Source organism: Drosophila biarmipes, chromosome 3R (assembly GCF_025231255.1).
Source record: "Drosophila biarmipes strain raj3 chromosome 3R, RU_DBia_V1.1, whole genome shotgun sequence".
Taxonomy (NCBI): Eukaryota; Metazoa; Arthropoda; class Insecta; order Diptera; family Drosophilidae; genus Drosophila; species Drosophila biarmipes.
In genome coordinates, this window is record NC_066616.1 from 19856229 (window position 1) to 19880383 (window position 24155).

At 38.0% G+C, this 24155-nt stretch overlaps 1 protein-coding gene across 2 annotated transcripts in view; it reads left to right on the top strand.

Annotated features, from left to right (window-relative positions):
- LOC108025177 (patj homolog) overlaps positions 1–22362 on the top strand; it is a 31715-nt gene extending 9353 nt beyond the window's left edge. For both annotated transcript variants that reach the window (XM_017095489.3, XM_044095505.2), the window contains one exon: positions 20264–22362. The gene's annotated coding sequence lies outside the window, so the exon portion shown is untranslated. The remainder of the gene's footprint in view (positions 1–20263) is intronic.
- Positions 22363–24155: the final 1793 nt, after the last annotated feature.

Sequence of the window (24155 nt, forward strand, 5' to 3'; positions counted from 1 at the left end):
TTCTATTTCTTTAAATAAATAATTTAATAGACATTTCTGTACTTGCTTTTGGTTGACAAATTTTAATAGAGAAAGGGTGCCACATTTTTTAAAGTAATAATTGAAAGAGAAGAATTTAAGTGCTTACAAAAAGGTTAGACAATCCTTATAATAGGAATAAATTTTGAATTTGGTATTATATATATTCATAACATCGTATACATTTTATGTTAATAATTTGTATTCATATTTTCTCCTTCCCTTTAATTACTTCTTATCAAATTTAAATATTATGAGCCATAATTCATGTTATAAGCTTAGTTACACTTCTCAACTTGTTTAATTCATTAAACTTGTAATTAAACAAAGACCAAATTTCCAGGCGTTTGACATATGCTGCAAACTTTTAGTATCCAACACCTAAAATTATGGGAAAGTGGCAGGGGAAAGTGTCTACAAGGAAGCAGGGTGGAAACTTTCGCCCCATCCACTCAGGAAAATCAAGTTTGGTCCACATCCACACAGTTTCGGGGTCCTTCTTCACGCATAAATAATTTATGCGTAGATATAAATACGAAACTTTGACAAGCCAAAAGCAGTGCTGGACGGAGGATAAACTGAAAATTACCACTAATCTCCTGGGGTCGACATTTCTCCTTCATGTTAACCTCATAAATAGTAATTATCTTAATTGGCTCTCTCTCTTTCTCTCGCCGTTCTCGCATTCATAATTTACAATTTGTCTGGCCGGGCGCATTGTTTAAAAAATCATTATTTAGCAATAGTTGGTCAGCATAAATAATAAGGGAGAACGAATGCGGCTGCTGGCCGGGCCAAGACCGCAGTCAAGTTGGCCCGATGATTTATGCATGTTGCGATAGCGAAAAGTTCCTTTCCTCAAACTACTCGGATGGTGGGAGGTTCCAGGTGCGAATCAGGTGTTCTGGGAGGCGAGCAAGTGGCGGTTGAATAATAAAAGGCCGGCCAGTAATTATAAAAATGTTTGGTACATGTGCAGAAGCCGACGGGGAAATTATTTTTCAATATATACATTTTTTATACTACCTCACGGCGGCCGTATAGAGTTATATGGTATGTACCCGGGGATATTTATGCAAGTGTGTGTAAATATTTGGGCGGATAGTCGTTTGTTGTTGTTTGCCCGTTTAATTAATTGGCTATTAAAAGTGTTGAAAATTGAAAACAAAATTTAACGCCACTGCAGCAGCAACAAAAGCATAAAAATAGCCTGCCCTGAGGTAAAAACGGAAAAATAGCTGCCCCAGCGAAATAAGAAATTGCGTGTAAAGGCAGGTATTAAATACTACAAACCAAATAATTATTATGTGGGAACTGTTCAAAAAAAGGGAAAGTAAATTTCGCTGAGTCAATATCCTGGGTAATAATTCTCCCACAATAAGCGAATTAAATGCCCCACAACAACCACATGGATTCCATTGTCGGTCTTTGTTTACCATTGCGAACAAAATATTTACGCAAGCAAAATATAATAAGCTTAACAAACAGCATTTTACAAAGGTATTACTACCGAAAACTTTAGCCATAAGTAGCGCAGCATAGTGATATGATGAAAATGCCATTTACTTGGGGTAATGCAAATTCTAATACTTTATTAAAACCTTAAGCCATGAAAATATTTTGGAAATTCATATCTCATTTGGGGGTTTATTTTATGTGGTGTTAAAAAACAGCCTTTCTTCTTTGTTATTTCAACTTACTAGTAAAAATTGTATACGATTGAATTTATCCACATTTTATATGAAGAAAACTAAATTAACATAAATCATAAAAACAATAGAAGTCTTGGAGAATATTTTACAATTATATTCCAACTTTAGAGTTATATTGATATGAAGGATCTGTTGAAAATGCCTTTTTTTAAACTATTTAGGAAAATATTGGAATATTGGAATGTAGGAAAACAAAATATCATAAATCGAAAAGACAATAGAAGTGTAAAATATGTACGATTCCAAATTCGTAAAGGAAAAATACCATATTTTACTTGGCCTGACTCCGAGAAGGCCTTCAATAACATTTTAATTAATGAGACTGGCGTCATGGCCCAGAAACTGCGAAATCATGAATTGTTTACAGCTGGCAGCTTAGCAAGCCCGATTCGCTGGCGTTGCATTTTAAATCAAATTAATGTAAACACTGGCAGGGATGTCAGTTGGGCTGGACAGTCTGCCAATTTGCTGCAGCACCGATAATAATGGGCCAAGAACGACTGACAGAAGGCGGGGCGATTTGCATTTGCGGCATTCCAATTTTACCAATGTAAATATGAAATATCAACATCATAATTCCGCCGGCGAACATGTGTGTGGGCGATTAATGCCGTAGCTTTTGCCTTTGTTCCACTTGCATTTGCATTTCCGCTTCAATTTGCTGATTGGCATTCCTTGGAAAGCCTTTCAAAGAAATCTGCCGAGGAATTCATAATTTATAAATTTCTTAAAACTGGTACTCAACTGAACTGGTTCAGAGGCATTTAACGAGGGAAATCAAAGGGGGGATTAAAATGATAAGCCTGGAAGAGCAAAATCAAATTGAACAACTAAGAACATGAAAGTATTTTAATAAAATTCCCATGAAATTATTTCCTTTGAGTATGTGAATAACTGGCGCATGTTACTTATCCAAATAGAACCAGGGGAAAGTGTTGCATTTCCTGCATTTAGAATTTTTCGTTATTAAAATGGCTCTGGGCCTGATTGCCGGCTCTTCAAGGATATTTGCGCTTACAAGTATAACAGACGGCAAAAATAATTAAGGCAGAACAAAAAACTCATTAAAACGCATTGCACACACCGCAAACACAGTCATCAGAGTGTGTGTGTGTGAGTGAGTGAGCTTTCTAAATTTCCACAGCCCTGCCTGCATCCTACATCCCTGCAACCCTGGCACTTCCATTTCCGTTTCCTTCGCCCAGGAGTGTCGGCCATGCATGGAAATCTATCAACGTCTGTGCCTGGAAGGCACTCTCCCAGTTTTTCAGCTGGAATGCCTTCTTTGGTGCACAGAAAACAATTAGTATCGGATGGCTGTCGCAGTAGCAGTTTCTTGACAATGTCTTCAAAGAAATAAACATAGAACTTGTAAGTCAATTTACAGAGAGTGTACACTGAAAAACAACATGAGGAACTGGAATACGAGATATTTTTAATGAGCTTTTAACTTATTTATGGTTTTTGTTTTTCAAGATTTATAAGAATTTCTTATTCACTATATAAATAAATAATAGTATTGCCTTTCGAAGAATATTTTTAACGTTTATCAAGAATGAGAGAATGACAATTAGACTTTCTGATGATATTAGGTTTCAGGATTTTTCTACAGTTTATAAATAACATTATTTGGGAATTCCTAATTGATATAAAATATAAATATTCCAGCTGAAAGTCCGAAATTTCCCTCTCTGCACTCGCATGTAAGCACGTACAGCGGGTCCCGGCACAAAAAACATTTATTTAATGCAACAATTGTGTAGATGAGGCAGCTGCCGGATCCGTGGGAGTGGAATCGAGGAACAATTGCGGGGCAAGAGCATACTACAGATAGCGGCAAGGAAGCGCAGACCCACTTCATGCGAACAGTGCCCCCTATGCCGTTCGACATCGCCTCTTAGTTCACCCTCCTTGTAATTGTCTGTGCATGAACTTCAAGCTTACACATTGCAGCAACGGCAGGAATCACAACAGCTAAGGCAACATGGAAAACATAACAAAAACAACAAGTTGCTGGCTTTATCTTGGCATATCGACAACAAGCTCATCATGCCGTGCTTTGTGCACCCCCATCACTCGTTCGCCCCCCTTTTTCTCAGTGCACCCTTGAATGCGTCCAGAATGTGCTGGGCCTCAGTTATTTTTTCCACCGAGTACCCTGTTTTTTCGGATTCCGGCTATGTTAGATTCGTAGTCGACAGTTGACAAATGGCACCATTGATAGAAATACCTTTTTTTGTGAATGGTCCAGTAATGATGTATATTTTACATCCTACTTTAGAACCGGTAGCGTTTTTTTGGTTAGAGATGGTTAATTTTATTCATAGAGAACCGTTTATGATAATACATTTACTATTATATAATATATTGAAGTAATTTTTATTCTCACTACCTTTAATACTCTTGAAAATTCATAGATGGTACTCTACAGACCTTAGGGAAATCTTTTTCTTCCCCAGTATTTTAGCTTCGCTCTGCACTTTTCTTTCCATTCTCCCACATATGCTTCAATTAAACGCTGATAACGAGGGGAACAAAAAATCTGCTGTCTCTGGCCTTCTGTGGGCCTTTCATTATTTCAATCCCCCGGCTGTTCTCAAGTTATTTTCCCTTTTTTAGGGGCCCAACACTCGAGTGAAGTGCATAAATTCGTATCGAGTGCTCGTCGTTCTCGCGATATTTATCTGGCCTGTCGCTTATGGCCGTTAATATGCCAGGGCCTACTTAATAAGGCCGAAAGCCGAGGGGGGCGCGATGGCAGCGCTTTAAAAATACATAAAAATTAACTGCTGACGCAATTGCCAGGGGAGGCAAGTCGCAGGGGCAGGAGCAGAAAGTTGGCGGTGGATGAGCCTGAACAGCCATTCCGCTGACGCACTCACTGCTCATAATTCCCATAATTGACAATGCCACTAGGCCAAGCGCCCCTCCTGAAGGCCCCCCCCCCCCCCCCCCCTAAAAAGTCCTTAATTTCAGCCCCGCCCCTGGCCTGCCATAAAATTTGTAGCGAGCTCAACTGGCGGCTTATAAATATTTGACGATTTGCGTTCGCCGACTCGTCAACTGATTTACTTAACTTACTTGCAATACAAATTGCCGAATGCAGTGGCCACGCCCCCCGGTCGGTGGCCCCTTTATAAATATGGTAAATAAATTGCGAATTCCACGGACCTCGGAGTCCTTATTGATTTTTCTCTGACTTTGTGTTCGGGGCTCTGTGAAAAAACAAAGGGAAAACATATGTTTTCATATTTAATTACACCCATTCCACGGTGAGTGTGTAAAAGGGCACGTGTGTGTTTGTACTTTGCCCGAGTGTGGGTGTGAGTGCGAGTGTGGGTGTGTACTGGTGAGTGTAAGTGTTTTATGAGTATTTTGAGTGCGTCTTTTTGCGTTATGGTTATGGGTATGGTTATGGGGGCGGGTATCAAGGCAGCAAGTGCCGATATCGTTGGCCAGGAATATTATAACACCTTTAAAGGGTTTTGTTCTGTATTAAAGTAGGTTCGAGGAAGCTCCATTTATGGGATATACCAATAGCATACCATGAAATCAAAAGTATTATTAGGTTTTTACTCACTTATTCCATTTGAAGTTTAAAGATAAAAGTGTATTTTCTAATTAAGTTTATTAGATATAAACTAGTTACTTAGAACACTGTAATTATTATTATTAATATTAATCAATAATACAATCTAAAAAAATATCTTCAAAATTTATTCAGAATATAAATAATGCGTTGTACCTATTACTGCTGGAATATTTGGAACCCTTTTCAAATTTGACAGAAAATTGAACTCTTGTTTTTGACTACATTGAAGGGCACCACATAGCATACTGGCACGTTGATTTTGGCTTTCAGGCTAATTAGGTTTGTCGTTTGTGCCAAATGTGAGCCAAGTGCAAAATTGCGTGCATTTGTTCTTGGCCAGACACTTAATTGCAGTGCAAACGGGCCGCGAAAACGGGCCCTCGGCTGTTTTTGCATTCGCTCACCTGTTCACTGGCTTACCTGCAGCGCCCCCCCCCCCCCCCCCCCCCCTCCCTCGACCACACCCCCGTACAACGCCCCCCCTTAAGCCCACCTCGAGTTGTTTGTGCTGCATGCGAGGCCAAAATGTTTCCAGCCTCTGCGGCTGCCAGATAGGCCGTAAGCAAACACACACGCGACGTCATCGAGGGCTCATTGTGCATGCCAAGATTACCGCCCAAATGTACTGACAACCGACCCCATTTTTCCGCACATTAACCCTTTACCCCACCCCCTGTGGGTTGCGGCTTGCTTCGGAGTTCAAAGTTTACGCACTGCCAATACAAACGATGGACCAATGAGGTGCAATGGTATTACAGCTCCTAGCAGGTCATTTCAAAAGATGATCCCGAATGGAAAAAATTGCATTTTGGCAAAAATTTAAACTAAAGTTGAAAAAGGCTTTGCTCTGGAACGTGGAAAATCAATCCATATTTATTAAAAATAATTTAAAAATGTATTAATTATAAAACAGTACATAACAAAAACATATAACAACACCCCAAAATGTTGCTAATAGGAACATCCATACATAGTATATATTTCAAGCTCTATATTCTGGTCCTCTTATAATGCTTTGATGTTTATTTTAGATACAAATAAAGTTGCTTTATCTTTTCCTATACCGACTTTTCTTGCAGCTTTAAGCCAAAGCCAACCTAAACACACAACATGCAAGAATATTTAAATTTAAATGCAGACTGTGGCCAAACGACACAGACTTAACCCTTTGTTGATCTTTTAAAGAAAACGAATGTGTCAAGAGAAAACAGTAAGATAGAGATATACCCGAGCAAAGAAAATAGGACAATATATAATCAAGAATAAGCTAAAGGAGGAAATACAGAAGACCCCGCTGCCAGATACACAATAATATTCAAGTGCCAGTCAGGATTCTTAGGATAAGATTTAAGTCTTTAAAGCAACAAATTGTACATTTTAGGACTTATTTTACGACCAATAAGTTGACATATACGCTTCTGAAGAAAACTGAAATTTTAAAATGGAACTTTTTTACTTCCTTGCCTTTGTTGCCTTTTTATTAGAATTAGTTTTGTCTTCTTGCAAGGGGTTAAGTGACATTCCGGTTTAGTACGTGTTGATGTTGTCGCCATCCATCCTGAGTTCAACCACCACCCCACTATTCACCCCTTGTCGCCTTTTTTTAATGCTATTTCACAGCTATTGTTGTTGTCGTCAACGCGAAAATGCTTTTGACATGTCGGTCTGTATATTGAATGAAGATGTATGGGAAAAGCCAAGATGATATATGTAAGTGGCAAGTATGCGATTATGCATACTTTATTCAAATATAGTCGCATGTTTTTTACATAGGTACATCCTGGTACAGTGTAACTTCTATAGCTGATACTACCATTGTAACTTTCAGATTGCGGACTTTTAACATTTTCAAATATAGCACTTGAAGGTTGAAAAATAGCGTACCCATAGATTTTATTTTAAAAGATATTTACTTTATACTAATTCGCCGCGAGTACCTACTCAAACTACCTTATTTATTTTTATTTTATCACAGAATATATGAGGATATAAAAATGTGGATAAAAGTAATCAATAAATCCGGGTAATCTTAGTTTTGCAATGCAGATGGTGTTCAGAGTTATGGAGGCTCCCCTGTACGTACACAGCTGCATAAATTACGTATACGTCGAGGAAAGTTCAATCGGCGGTGGAGCGCCTGTCTTCGCCTCCCAACCGAACAACCACTTGACAATCGCAAGCAGCTCTCTCATCTCCTAACCATCCTAACCATCCCTACTTTCCTTACTATCCTTTCCATTACCACCCCTTCCGTTTTCCACCGCCCCTGCAAGTGTTTTCCGTATTTATATGCAATTTTTCTTCATCTTTTATGTATGCTCGCTGTCGTCGCCGGCTTTCATATCCTTTTCAGTGTTCATGTGTACAGGAGAACTCAAAATATTAGAACTAAAGAATCTAAAATATTTTAAGCCCTATGTAAGCTATACAAAACTATTTATAAGAACCGATTTTCTATAGTATTATTTATTTTTAAACTCTAAAAAACATAATTTCAAAATATTTTCTTTAACATTTTTTGAAGGTTTTTAAATATTTAATATTTTTTTTGGAACGTAGATCGATTTTATTAATGTAAATTTATTTTAACCAAAAAGTCTTTATATTAAATTAATATCGTTAATAAAAATTATTTTTATATATTATGTTAGGCATTATATTTTTGACTTAATCTGTTTATGTATCAAATGTGTTCCTGTAGTTGTCAGCCAGCCGTTGCATGTGTAAGTCGCTGTAATGATATTTGTTATTTGTTTGTTTGTTAGTTTGCGTGTGCGTTGAAAGCATTGAAATGCCGTTTGTCAAACACGAATACACCACCCCCCGCCCAACCTTGCAGCCACCCACTCGTGCACTTTTCTAATGGCTAGCCTGGGGGGCTTTTGAAATTTTTTGGGGGCGGGGAAACGGGGGAAATGCATTACAACTCGCTTACAACTCGCAGCGTGATTCAATTACCAAGAGCTCGCTCTCGGATCACATTTGCATAGGCTTGGCCCCGAGGCGATTTCCCTTCGCTTTTCCTACCCCCTGGCAGTTCCCTTGGCTTTTCCCCCGCCTTTGTTTTTCCGCTTCACCCAGTTTCGCAGCCTGAAAGCAGGCAATGAAATTTTTAAGTGCACACACGATATCTGAGTAGTTCTCTGTCCATTTTGAGACTTGCCATGAATGCTCGCCATTTTAAGTGCTCAATTATGCATTTATTTAACTATTTGCGCTTCAGATTATCACAGTGAAAATCTGTGTTTGCCCAGCACTTGAATTATTTAGATAATTGTTGGTTGACAGAGATAACGAATGTGATAAATATGGAGTGTGCCTAATAACAAGCTGGGTATGTGGGTTTTACAGTATTTTGTATTCACTTAAATGATATATTAATTCAATATTTTTGGAAGTATAACTTTAAACAGTTTCCAAATTAAATAAATGAATTTGCTAACTAAAAACACTTGCTATTCAGCAACTTCACTCTAATTAAGTTTGGTTATAAATTACGGGTCAGTCCCCTGTGAACTGGGCTTGATCAAATATGCATAAAATATGGATAATATATACTTGAATGTCCCGGTTCCCGGGAGTAAATCCTTTTGATTTGTGCCTACCAATTGGCCTGCCCAGGAGTATCGTTTGCGAACACAACATGCATATCGGATCTGTTTTGGTCCTGATTGATGATGATACTATCTGGCTGAAAGAGGGAGAGGGTAAGTGGCCGGGTGAGGGAGAAGGCTAAAGCCAAACATGCCACACAACTAAGCCAGGCAATCTGGCATATCTGTGTGTGTTTGTTTGCTCCTTGGAGCCGCTTCCCTTGTTCACATTATCCTGCCATGGATTCTATTACTTGCTGGTGTAAGCCATACACCGCACACCAAACAGACCCGAAATTGTGTGTATTATGTGCCCCGGAAATAAAGCCACGTTTAAATAGATTTTAACAGAAATCAATCCCTTGCTTGGTTTAGGTTTGTAAATAAACAAGCTTTCTCCTCCGCGATTTTGTTCGCGAGAAAATTTTTGATATGGGATCCCTCTACGAGTTTGTGATTGAATTCTCTGATAACCTGCATTCAAATTTGTTTATTTCACGATGGTCAAAATTTTGACCCATTTTCATATTATAATTGTTCGTATTTCCCTAGTTTTCGGTAAGGGAACCCAAAACTGGACTTCTAGACTTCATAACCTGAGTAATTTTATCCCGATCTTAATGTGGGATACCTCTACGAGTTTGTGGTTGAATTCTCTGATAATCTGTATTCAAATTTGTTTATTTCTCGATGGTCAAAATTTTGACCCATTTTCATGTTATGTTTTTTCGTATTCGGTTTTCGTATGGAAACCCAAAACTGGACTTCTAGACTTCATGACTTGAGTAATTTTATCCCGATCTTAATGTGGGATACCTCTATGAGTTTTTGGTTGAATTCTCTGATAATCTGCATTCAAATTTGTTTACTTCACGATGGTCAAAATTTTAACCCACTTTCATGTCCGGTTTTTCCGTATTTCCATGGTTTCCAGTATGGGAACCCAAAGCTGGACTTGGAACTTTCATAACTTGAGTAATTTTATCCCGATCTTGATTTGGGATATTTCTATGAGTTTGTGGTTGAATTCTCTAATAATCTGCATTCAAATTTGTTTATTTCACGATGGTCAAAATTTTGACCCATTTTCATGTCCGGTTTTTCCGTATTTCTATGGTTTCCAATATGGAAACTCAAAACTGGACTCCCAACTTTCATAACTTGAGTAATTTTATCCTAATCTTGATGTGGGATACCTCTATGAGTTTGTGTTTAAATTCTCTAATAATCTGCATTCAAATTTATTTATTTCACGATGGTCAAAATTTTGACCCATTTTCATGTTATGTTTTCTCGTGTTTCCCTGGTTTTCTATATGGAAACCCAAAACTGGACTTCTAGACTTCATAACTTGAGTAAATTTATTCCAATTTTGATGTGGGATACCTCTATGAGTTTGTGCTTGAATTATCTAATAATCTGCATTTAAATTTCTTAATTTGATGGACAAAATTTTGACCCATTTTCATGTTATATTTTTCCGTATTTCCATGGTTTCCAGTATGGGAACTCAAAACTGGACTTCCAACTTTCATAACTTGAGTAATTTTATACTGATCTTAATGTGGGATACCTCTATGAGCTTGTGTTTAAATTCTCTAATAATCTGTATTTAAATTTCTTTATTTCACGATGGGAACTCAAAACTGGACTTGTAGATTTCATAACTTGAGCAATTTTATCCTGATCTTGATGTGGGATCCCTCTATGAGTTTGTGGTTGAATTCTCTGATAAACTGCATTAAAATTTCTTTATTTTATGTTTTGTTATGTTTTTTCGTATTTTTATGGTTTTCAGTATGGGAACCCAAAACTGGACTTCTAGACTTCATAACTTCAGTAATTTTATCCCGATTTTGATATGCGATCGCTCTATGATTTTTTGCTCTAATAATCTGCATTTAAAGATTTTTATTTAACGAGGGTCAAAATTTTAATTTCCACATTCCATAACTCGTTTTTTTTTAACTATCGTTTATATTTATTAAAGAATCACTTATTTCCATTAAATTAGACATGAATTACACGAGAGGTAGGGCACTTATTTTTTTATCTCATCATTCAGTAATTATTTCCCACACTAACTAATCTCTGTCAACACATCAGTATTTAGCTAAATGCAAATTTGATGTTTCATCATTTTGCACTTAGCACTTATTTTCCACCCCTAATGGAAAATTCAGAACCACAATGACACGGCGTCAGAAATCAGAGCCCCTCGTTTACCCACACTTTCTGATTTTCCTTAGGTTTTCCGGCTTATTTTGACACCTTTTTTGGCTGCTAAATTGAATGTAAATTGAAATTGATTTTGTGCAAATTAATTTCATGTACGCGGCATTAAATTGTCGCACCATTTTGCATGTTCTGCGGCTGTCTGTTTTATGCATAAACGACGCTGGGAACACCAAGCATTTCCCCCTGTCCCACTGATTTCCCCCAAACCTCCTCTCAATTTAATCCACCCCCCTGTCAACTGATTGTGCTGCCTGTATTTGCACTTCATTTTCATATTTAAGTTCGTTTATTATGCGAATGTAATTAATTATAAAGTTTAGCGAGCATAAATTTAATGTTGCCATCACACCGACGACTTGTTCGCGGTGGCAAAGAACTCCCTGCGGACGGTGGGGCAGTGGGGAGTTAATCACAAAGCCATTGGCTTTTGTGGGTCAGTGTTGACTTGACACATTTGATGGCTGGAGGCCGATTAGCCCATGTTGGCACTGGCGTAAATCAAGCGATTGTCAAGCGCATGCAGATCAAATTGTTTCAATCGAGCGATAAATCAATCAACGTAGCAGATGGACACTCGGCTATTGTTAGATTATCTGACTGCACTGGGAAGAAAACTGAGTCCTATAATATATCTAAATATAAAAAAAAAAATATTTAACATAATAAAAAACAAGACAACCTAATCCTTTAATAAAGAAAGTAAAAAGAAAGTAAAAAATATTTAGACAATTTAGTTAAAACCGAAACATTAGAAAAATTATTGAAAATCATTCAAGCTTAGTTCACTTCAAAACTAATCCGCTAAATTATTTTGCTATGTTAAATTTATGTATATTTACTTTAAAAAAATCTTCACAATCCCCGCCATTTTACCAATGAGCCCTGCATGCCCGCTGACATTAGTCGCTTTCGGGCCCAGTTTGACTCTAAATGATTATTTGGCCAAAATCAGAAAAGCCAGCCACGGCGGCAGCTGCTGTTGCAGCCACAAACCTCGAATGCAAAGAAGCATTTTAATGTGTGTGTAGCACACTTTTCGGGGCCAAAAGCCGATTGCTGCACTGAAATAAAAAAGGAAAGCTAGGCCAAAAGCAAATCAGGTGATACGCCCTTTCATTCCTCGCAGTTCACATTTCACAGCACGTAAATTATGCAACATGCTTTTAAGGCACTGGCGGAGAAAAAAGCAACTTAGGGTAATTCCTGCACAAAACGAGCTGCGAAAAAAACTGAGAAAAAGGGAAAACCAATCGCCTTGTAAAAACTGAAAAACTACAAGAGACTAAAAATACGCATGAAAAAAAATTGAGAATACTAAAATTGACAACGGCTAAAGGGAAGGAAAACGATAAAAAATGAATCGCGGTTTTCCCAAGCCTTTAGGGTATTTGAATAAAGTTTTTATTTTACGAGAGTATTTTTGTTAAAAATATTTTATTTTTAGTATGCTCAATAAAAAGTGTAAAATGTTTTTATTTTGTAAAGCGAAATGCAAGATGCACTTTACCTTATGAGTGATTAATTTTGTAGGAAGGCCCATAAAAAATGTAGAAGTTTAGAACACTTCTTTGGCTCCTCCTTTGGGGGCTGGAAGACACGACTTTTTGGCTATTCTTTTTTGCCCTAGTATTTTTACCATCCCATCTCTCCCCTCACCACATTTTGGAGGCGGTTTGTGTGAATGTATATGAGGGTGGGCTGTCAATTTTAATGGCCGGCCATGAAATTGAAATGCAAGCAATGAAAAATTCAAGCATTTCAACATGATGGACACTATGGCTCTGGCAATTTATAGCTCGACCATTTGTAACAACGCCGTGCCAACAAGAACAATAATAATAATGCTCACAAAGGCAGCAAAATGGGGCATATCCCTGGCTGACAGTCGAATATCGAGGGCCTTGACGGTCTTTTCGCTTCGTTTCGTAATTAAAATGCCATTAAAGAACCTTTTCCTTTGTGGAGTATCAAACCTTGGCATTTTCCTGCTGCCTGCCCATTTATTAATTACACAAAAATGTACTGTTTTTCTATGGCCTAATACTGGTCGAAAATTGATTAAACGATTGCCTTTCAATTGTCTTTCACACTGTTCTATAATTTATATTGCTTTTTGTTTGTCTACTCAACTAAATTTTTAATTAAAATGCTCAGTTATTTTAATTCAATTTGATGTATTATTTTAAAAAGGGGATTATGTGCAGAGTTTAGTTTTTTTAAGCTGACTGCAAAACAATTTGCAAAATAATAAAATATAAATTCAACGATTGGTAGGCGAGCATTATGCAAATGCAGTTGGGCAGAGAAAACTATGGGGAATGGCATTGATGAGGCGTGCTTAAATCGAATCTGCGAGAATTGGGCTGACATGTCGTATACGTGATACGTTGCGCATACGCCACCGTGACCTGTCAAAGCAAAGCCGTCTCCCTTGGCAGTGGGCTTGCTTTTGTGCCGACTTAACTCAATTTGGCCTTTGATAAGCTACACACAAAACTCGTTGCTATTGTTGTTGTTCCATCAGGCAAATTCGTTTTCAAAATCAGCATATAAATAAATTCGCAAGCCAAATAGAAGGTAAATTAAATTTATCTACGTCAATGGCTTGGCTTGGCTCAATTGCCGTTGATAAACCCGGCAAATGGCATTCATGGCAGGCTATTTTAAGGCCATTAAAGGCAGGCCAAAGTGAATCCTTTTCTTCACTCTCTTTTTGGCCCAAATCCCCCACCGTTCGGATCGTTAAGGGAATGAAGACAGGAAGGCAAACGACATTTGCAGATAAGGTTTCACTCCTTTTTCTTTTCTTTTTTTTTTTATTTTTAGGGGCCAGTCCAAAAATGAATTTTTTCTGTGCTTCCTTTTGGTGCTCCTTCGGTGGTTCCTCGTGGCGATTTAATAAAAGTTGCGGCTGCAATAAAACGAAGGCGGATGACATAACCAGTCCGAGGGAGATGTGAAATCTGTTGCTACGGCCGTGCGGTCTTATCAACACACTCCACATGCCAGGTCTAGGCTGTCCTTTTCAGCCATGGAATTATTACATTTTTATGGGAGCCACCGCACAGAGCATCCGGGATTCCTGTCCTTGACGCGTGCCACAAGACAATGGCATATTTCAGCATGTCACTGGCTCTACGGCCACTTTTAGTTGGAGCCTGCCTCGGACCCAGGCTCCCTGGCTCCCTGGCTCCCTGACTCCCTGGTTGCTGAATGGAAATATGGCCAAATAAATCATTTTATTGCAATACAATTTCGGTTCGCTGTCTTTTTTTCCTCACCGTAGCGGATGTTTATCACGGGTTTCATACAGATACAAAAAAATAGTCTTTAAAGATAATAATCACAGAAAAACATATTTAAATATTTTTTTTTAATAAACAATAAAGTATTATTTATAATTAATATTCCTGAAAAAAAATAAGGAAAATTCAGATATCAGTTAAAAAAAGGAGTATAAAATATTTTTAAAATACAAATGAAAAATATAGAGATTTATACATTAATCTTTTAATTATAGACTTCAAGAATAAAGTGTTGAACAAGGAATATTCATCAAAAAACTATTTTAACAGAAAAACAAATATCCATTAAAAAAGAAGCATCATAACATTTATAATTCATAATATAAACAAAAAATGGTAATGATCAAGTAAATATTTTAAAAAAAGGCAATTTAAATTTAGTCCTAGACTAGATTTTCATAGAAAGAGAATAAACCATTTTTAAATATTTAGAAAATATTAAACGTTATTTTAGCCATATAGTGTAAAATAAAATGAATGTAGCTCATAAAAGCGAATGTAATTTTTTTCTAACTGCCCATTAAGTTAAGTGAGAATCCCTGTTAACTAGTTTTGCTCAGTACAGTCAAAGGCACACTGCCACTTCCGCATTGCCAAAGCATTTTATGCGGCCACTGGGAGGCAAAAGCAAACACACACTCGCACAGCCCTGACACGTTGCTTCAATATTAATAAGACCGTGTGGAGGCTGTCAATATGACAGGGCGTCAAACTGCTGCCACCGGAAGTTGTCCAACGGGAAGCGGAAGCGTCGCCCTTTTGCCCGGGCATCGCATTACGTCTGCTTGGGGGGTTGCGATGTGGGGAGGGGGCACTGCTCATTTTTTATTATCGCCCAATCCAATCTCGGAAGCCAGTTGCTGGGAGCAGGAGCAGGGAGCCGGGGACGTGGAGGTGGAGGTGCAATTGGTTTTCGAGCTGCCACCGGAAGCAACAAGCCAACACTTCGGGAATAGAAGTTTGACGGCTGGGCTTCTCAGTGGCTTCCCGGGTTTCGCTGGGTTATTGGCCACTTGAGGGATCGTCGTAAGCCAGATTTGTGGACAGCAATTAATACTTTTATGGTGCGGGACGGCGGAATTTAATTGAATTATTAATTAGCCAGGACCGTCGTATTATGATGGCCATTAAGCCAGGCGCAAATCCAATTTAATTGCCTTGAACTCCGCAGAAGCTATTGTTTAATTTGGCCCCTCCACTATTTGCCTTCGAGTGGCAAACAAAGCCCGAGTGGAACCCGGGACCAAGATCAAAGTCAATGCCCCTGACCTGTGCTCTCCTCACCTTCGCGCCCAACTTTACCACTGCGGGAGTTTGCCAAAGTTTGTCCTTTTCCTGCTGCCGTCGCACCTTGAGCATGTTCCAACTCTTTCGCCTGCACTTTGCAAGCCCCACAGTTGTTGAAATATTCATAATTGAAGTTTATTGTTTACCCTCGGATGTGTGCCACGCCCCCACGCCACTGTGGCCTCCCTTTTTTGTTAACTGGGGGCCGCTTTGATTGTTTTGTGGCCCGGAGACCGTCGATAAGTTGGCCTGCAGAAAGTTCAGCAACTTTGCAGCCTTTTTTGTTTTAGTTCCCTTTTCAAGCGCTCTGAAAACTTTGATTGGCGAACAAAATGGCACAAGTGATTGGACATGTGCTTCATTTATTATACTGTGTGCCTGACCTACTACTTTGTATCCAGAGGTATCAGCTGTTGAGCTGTAGTTTTTTTTCGTTATTAAATCACTTTTTAAGATTTTTAAAAAAATGATCAAAAGATTTCCGTACTTTAATCATGTCAGAAAAAGCATTAAAATACCTTAAAGGAGTATATTTTGGTATATTATTAGTATGTTCTGTATACATTTATTTTCAGTTTAGAACTTTTGTAAAAATCATTATATCAAAGTTTAAAGCAATTGAAATCATTTTCAAATATTCCTCATCCTTTAAGAATGTGCTTCTGATTTCCTTGAAAAAAGAGTCTCCAAGGACGACCTCTGCTTTTTCTGAAATCGAAACCATTATCATTTTGAGTTTATACAAAGTGCACTTGCAATTATTTCTCAATGGCAACCACACAGTTGAAGTCAGTTTTTGTATGGCCAAAGGTCACGCGTTTCCCATTTCCGTTTCCCGAGTGTTCTTGACCGATTTTTGATAAATTGCTTTTGCCTTTGAGCATCGAAAAGAGGATGGGAATGGGGATGGCAAAAAACGCCCCAAGAGCCCATCCCTTATTTCTTTTTCAAACTCGAAGCTTTAACGGGCCGCTCGTTCCTCGTTTATGGAGCCCACTTGAGCGAGCTATTAAATATAATTGCGAGCAATTTGTGCAATCTACTTAGGATATCATTTTTAATGCGACAACCCGGCCCGGCTGAACCCCTTGCCTCATTGCAATGCTAATTGCGGAAGGAGTGAGCAAAAAACTGGGCCAAAACGAAGGTAAACATGAAAAGAACAATAAGCACGAAACAATGGGCTGTTTGCAATTTAAATTCACATTTTGAGTGAATCAAATAAAGGCGAAAAAAAGTCGGAGCCCCTGACAAAAACTGCTGAGCGGAGCAGTTAGATTGTTTTTGATGCCACCGTTGGGCTGGCTGCCACTGCAGATGGTCAACAGATCCCATTGCAGGCCAAATACCAAATACCGGCAGGGAAAACACAAGGCCCGAAAGCAAGCCAGATTTGCATAACACGTTCCACATTGCGGTTCCGTTGGCCAAAAAAGCCGACTCCGAGATTCTGACACCCCACGCCCGGCGACCAGCTGCGGCTGTTTTCATATATTTCAGCCTCCGCGCCACCGAAAATCCCTCCCTGTCCATCTGGCCAGCGTGAAATATAAAATTCTAGCAATATCGTAAAGCAGAAAGTTATAGAAATACTGAGCCCGTCTAAAAATTACCCTGTATAAAAAACTATAAGGTATTAACAAAAAAAAAATTATTTAAACATGCATTTGCTTAACATATAAATAAAATATAATACAGGATCAAAGTCACTGGATCATAAATAAATGATTAGTAAAACTTTTAAATTATTAAACTTCATCATTACAATGGTAATATTTTATTAAACATTAGTACGGGCATTTTTTCCTAACATAACCAATTTACAGTCTTCAAAACTTCTGCATGTCTTCCTTTCTATTTGTTTACTTTCAAAACTTCTATTGTATTGCTTACAATGCCTTGACCACATGCACTTCCCATTTTCCGCGGCCATGGAAAAGTGGCGGGAAAGCGATTTACATTTCACTTGCCTGGGATGTTTTAGTGCGACGCCGTTTTACTGAGCTCTCCTTCTGTCTGGTCTGGCCTATTCTTTCCCCTTTTTTCGCTGACAGCCTGGTCAAAGGACTCCGAGCTGGCCAAAACCCACAGAACAAGGAACAGGGAACAAGGAGCGACAAACAAAGGCAACAACAGCAAGGCAAACAAAAGTGGCTAAAAAGCAAAAGCTGCAAAAAGGCCAAAGGCGAGGCACGAACTCTCTCACGAACACACAAACAATCCCGCTCGCACTGCCACTCATAGATACATATATGCATGAAATTTCACACCCAGGGGCGCAGGTGAAGGGGTAATGGTTAACGGGGCTGCTGTTTTAGGGGGATGGTCGAGGGGCGGCACGATGATGGGTGGTTTTGGGCTGTTTTCGGGGTGCACAAGGCAGCCAGAGGAGCCGAAATGCAAATACACAAACAATGGCGGTGCGGGGGCTACTAAGCCAAGCTAAGAAGGTTTTGGTAAACAAATTTTACTGCCAACAGCACACAAGCAGCCCACACACACAAATAGGCAAGTGCACTGGGGAAAAATGTATACTAGATTAGAATACTATATACTATACGTAGTATAGTTAAGTACCGAATTATTTATTTTGGTTTTTCTAATTTATTTCAAAATTTAAAAAGGCTTGAAAAAGTATTTTTTACACCAATGAGCGTAAAATTACTCCTTAAAAAAGAATTATACTTATACTTTTTCAGACATAAACTAAAACTGGATATATTTGTTAGATAATTTGCGGAAAACAATGAAAAATTATATATCCTAAAAAAAGTTACCTGATGTGATAAAACATATTAATGTTATGCTAAATATCTGTACAACATAATCATAAAAATATTTATGCTGTACTACATATCTCGAAGTAATTTGTAAGGTACTATTGTGAAAATGCAAAATTAAATTTTTATTTTTAAGTTAAATAAGACCTTCCTAAGACCTAAACTCTAATGCATTATAAGGAAACATATTTCACAAGTATTTTTTTTTGTATTGGCTTACTATTTTTTCTCAGTGCTTATTTTCAGTTGTTGTTGGCGGCCCAGGACATTCATAGTTAAAATTTAGAGAGACAGCGCCGAGAGATTTGGCAAACAGCAACAATATTCCTACCGCTGATGTTGCCAGCTGAAAACCCTCCACAAAACCCACCCCTCCCCACCTCCCACATTCTCCTCCTGTTGCGTTAATCAAGGTTCACACAATCGCCAGCAACAACAAAAACAATAACCACAACAACAATGTGGGGCGTGCACGTGCCAAAATTGCCAGGGAATATTTTGCATTTGTTTTTTATTTGTGTTGGCGACATTTCGTAGCCGAGTTTTTCGCTTCGGGCCATTTGTTGCTGTCGGCCATCTGGGTGTTGATTAAAAAATTGTCAGGTTCTGAAAATTCATGGCCCCCATATCCTGCTGATTACGGCCTGAATGGAAAGTGGGAAGCAAGGTCAGTGCTGATAAACATTTTGCCTTTCCCTGGGGGCTTTTAGGTGATAGATTTAAACTAAAGAAATTTATTTTATCCAGGCATTGATAGAACATATCTTACTAAAAATAGATACTCTATAGTATAGAAACCATCTATACCTTTAATTTCAAGGACCTTTAGCTACATATTTCGATCAGAAAATCACCCAATTTCATTCGCTTTCCGACTTTGTGACACACTGTACTCGTCATAAACTGGGGCCAGCACACACCCACTATTCCCTTGAGGAAACCTTTTGGTTTCGGACTATTAAAATCGATTGGATTCTGGTTGCCAGTGTTACTGCTACTTTTGGCCCAGAACCGGAGAGAGGCCATATTTTCCGGGGGTTTTTAGGTTTGTTGAATGCCCATTTGGGTTAATAACAAATAACCGAATGGTCCATTATACGAAATGAGCCCGAGCCAGGGGCCAGAAAGTGTTGAGAGCTAATGGCAACGGCCCTGACAATGGCAGTTACCAAAACGGGGAGTAGATTATTTTCATGGCTGCCCCCGTTGGCATTACCCGAAATTACTCTCATGCATTACGTAATAAATTTATATGAGCTAATTGCCAGCAAAAGTTCATTAACTTGGCAGCCATGAACTTTATTTATTGGGGCCCATTACTTTTAGTTCTTAATTTTGTAAATATTGTGTTAGGTCATAGATGTGAAGAGGTGCCGAGGCCTTTGAACCCCTATAAAATGAGAACTTATTATGGCCTTAATAATGGCCAACAATTTATTCGCCAATTTATTTTAAGTATATAATTTATGCATTTTAAAATGGCATATAAAGCCTTGATTGATTGTTATATTTACAATAAAAGGAAGACTTTAACAGTGGAATTTAAATAAGTGGTTCGAGTTTCGACCGCAAATTGAATATTTCCCCTGACCATGGTACTCATTGAACCCATATGCAAAACAAACAGCGCCGAATCAATCGAGCGTTATCGACAGACTCTGGAATTATGTATTTGCTTTGCTGCAGCCATGACGACCGCTAATCTAATTTTCATACTTGCTCGCTTCGCTATTTGCAGATTTTATGACCCTAATATCGGCCTTGTGAGCGCAGCCCGACCAGCAGCTACAAATTGGAAATCCAACAGCGGCAGCGCAGCATAAATCAGCGAAACTGGACATTAGAACAATTTGTACATAGTATATAACCAAATCCGCACATTGCCAGCATCAGAATCGATTAACTATGGACGCGCGAGCTAGGTAAAATTGATGGCCCCGGTCGGGACACTAAAAATGCATAAATAAATAAATTGAATGGCACGCAACGATTCTAAAAATATCACAAATTGTTGTATCAATAAATTATTAATAACAATTTCTGCGGACAAGCGCAACACAAAAAGTTGACAACATCAAATAAAGTTGAACATCAACAGGAGCAAAAACAAAAAAGCAAAACACACGGAGTTCCGAGCGTGGAGAAGCGGAATTTATTCATACACAAATATATTGCAAAACATTTTTCCAGTTTAGTATGCATACGTCGAGGCCATGATGGCAATAATGATAGCACCCCGGTAGCTCCCACATATCCACCCGAAAACCAGAGACCCCCGCCCACCCTAGAAGTCCGCTGTAAATATTCCAGAGATTATTTTTATTGTCCTTTTCAACTTTACGTAGCATAAATTTACAATCTCTAGCTTGTAAATCATTTATACATACTTAAATGGGTAAGACGGGCGCGGCAGTTGGCTTTTCCTAGGAGTAAGCTCTAAGTAGATATCACCCATAGCCCCAAGAGTTCGGGGACGTTTTTCAAATTGTATAGGAAACGAGAGTTGCAATACCGCATAGGTTCTTGGGATTAGTTGTGCGTATATACGATTACATATACCTATTGATAGATACTACAAATTCTATGCCTATGAATATGATTATATATATTTACAATTGACGACCAAGCAAAAGTAAAACTTTAACTTTAGTAACAAGTCAAACACAGAACACACAATTGAACGAACCACACACACACAAACTGAACTAAAGTAGATCGAAGACATAAGACATTGGCAAGATGTTGGGGGTGGTGATAGGAACTGGTTTTGAGGACCCCAGAAGGGCGCGACACTCTGTTCACCACCCGCAGCATGGCAAATATAAAACAAAAGCTTGTTAGTGATACTAATTTTAAAAGGAAAAACCACAAAGCAAAAGATGAATGAAAACAAAACAAAGTATGTTTGATAATTCTTAGCGAATCTTAAAATGTTTACATTGTTACTAAATTTCTGTTAAACGATGATTTGTTATTAAAATGAATTCGATATCATCTGTACATAGGCTACTTGAACACACGAACAAGATGCTTTAGCTATCTTTATATAACTGAGCGATATAGAGTAAGATAACAACACATACAGTGCGTTTCAAAGGTATACTTTATAAAACAGATCACAATTTTAATATTCTAAGTTACCAAAAGTTAAGATTGAATATTTATATACATTTTAGAACCTACACTTAGAAAACGTTTAGACATTTTTATTTATTTTTCCTTTACAGAATACATATTTTATAACCTATATTTTAGGAATAGAATATTTATCTATTTTGTTCCCTATATTGATAATTTTATTTATGAAACGCACTGTCCATACGTATACCAATTAACACAAAGACATAGAGACATTAAACTCATGCACCTTCGCTTATGGAAGCTACTATATTTTGCAGACGAAACGAAAAAGTTCCACGCAAATCTAAACCAAATACGCAGATACTATATCTATCTATCTATCTATCGTACAGTCACTACCACACGGAAACACTACACACACGCATATAAGTACACGCACATCAAGGCAAGAAGCATAATATCTGAAACAATTTACCAGTTAGCATTAACAATTAATGGGAAAAACACTGTCTGAGCGAAAACCAACTAGCTAAAGCAAACGACTAAAACCACACTTAAAGTAACAATAAAAAACCGCAATCGAATCGAATCGAAACACGAGACACGAAAGGCAACGCAGATGAAAATTGAAATGCAAATATGCAAATTTGGCAAAAACATAGGCTACATTAGACACCAGAGTATGTAAATTGACGAAACGTTCAATAAAAGAAGCGAGAAATATAACAAAAGTATTAATACACGTACAAAGATCCATTTGAGTGTGCAATTTCATTTATTTCACAGTGCGGATGGGTATGGGGATGGAGATGCGGATGGGTATTACGATAGCCCCCATGTATTGGGATGCTGTTCAATCAATTGTTAAACCGGAAGTGGAAACAACGCACTGCGAGTGCGGAGGCGTAAAGTGCATGGAGTGCACTTTCCACAGCTCCCATAGGGGCCATGACAACTACATTCGACGCTGGTAGTCTGTGAGCTGCGGACTAAATTACTCGAAAAATATATATTTAGCTGCCGGCATGTTTTATGGATGCGTTGTAATTGAATTGAAGTTTCAAAGGGTGAGAGGGTGGAACGGAATGGACTGCAATGAATGGCATTTCCACAGAGCCGGCGAACGAATGATGATGATGGCCCTCCGCCGAGATCTCTTCAGGGCAATAAATTCGGACACTGTGTGCCCAGGTGAATAAGGGCGTGGAACATTATAGGTTTGTATTTTTTAGGGTGAAGTTCAGTCAACTTTAAAGCTTTATGTTAACAGAAAATGGAATATGGAAAATCATTTCATTTTCAGCAAGCAATTTTTATCTCATTTTATTTATACTAAACATAAACATTATCAAGTGTGAATAATAAATATCCAACAACTAATTTATTTACACACGACAGACAATTGTATTCACTCAATTATTTTGCATTGATTAGTATAGTAGTATAAACTGTTGAAACACACAGCTCTGCAACCATTGACAATTATCATTTGGAGGTAATTAAATTTCCCACTTTAGGGACGTTGGGCAATTACTCAATAAAATAGCCATATTTTCATAATTGATTTAGTGATATTGCATTCACCAGTTATTAGCCTGTGGAGTTATTTTCGTGAAATAATTTTTAAACATTTCTCTAGCAATGTGTTGCATAATTATCAGAATTAAATATAATAATTTTAAAACAATCACTATTCTAATAACTAGGACAATATTTCACCTTTTTCTTATCTTCACAAAAGCTGTTAAAGGATAATTTAAATTTGTGGCCACACAGTCTGTGAGGATATACAATAAATTCAAGTGCTGGCGAAAAAAGTGCGAGCTTCGAGAAGAACCCCCGGAAGATTAATTGAATCACATTAGTCTGCGTTTTCACATACAAAAAAATATGCTAACCGAATGCGTAAACCGCAGGAAAAAGTGCGAGAAAAAATGGCTGAAAAGCGAAATAAAAACACAAATTAAAAAATGGAAAACGCGTGTAAATAGCGAGCAGAATTTGCCGACCCTCTCACGTTCTTTTATTGCGGCTTGTGCAAATTTGCACCTAAACTTAAAAACGACGACAGGTGGAAAAACTGGAAAAACCCCGAAGGTGGGAGGAAAATGAGGAGCTAGGGGACAGCACTCATTTCGTATGCCGCGCAACAAGCATTTATGTAAATTGAAAATATGCCGGTGAGGTTTCAAGGGGCGCAAAATGGTGAAGGGGAGGAATCAGGGTGGTCATTTAAATTCAATTGTCAACGACATCTTCTTCGCCGGCTCTGCAAATCCGCGCTCAAATGTGAGTGGATCCTCTCCCAAGCCCGCATTTAAACAGGAAACTCTCGCTAAGTAAGACTTAAGTTTTTAGGAATTTTTCAGAAATTTAAAAAAGGTTATTACTTAATTTTTTTAAATTTATAAGCCCAAACAAAAAAAATTGTATAAATATCTTTGGCCTTATAACGAATTTTCCTGAAAACCTTATTTTAACATTTAATAAAAATATTAAACACTAATTCAATATACAAACTAAATTTTTTCTAGTATTTTAAAAAAGAT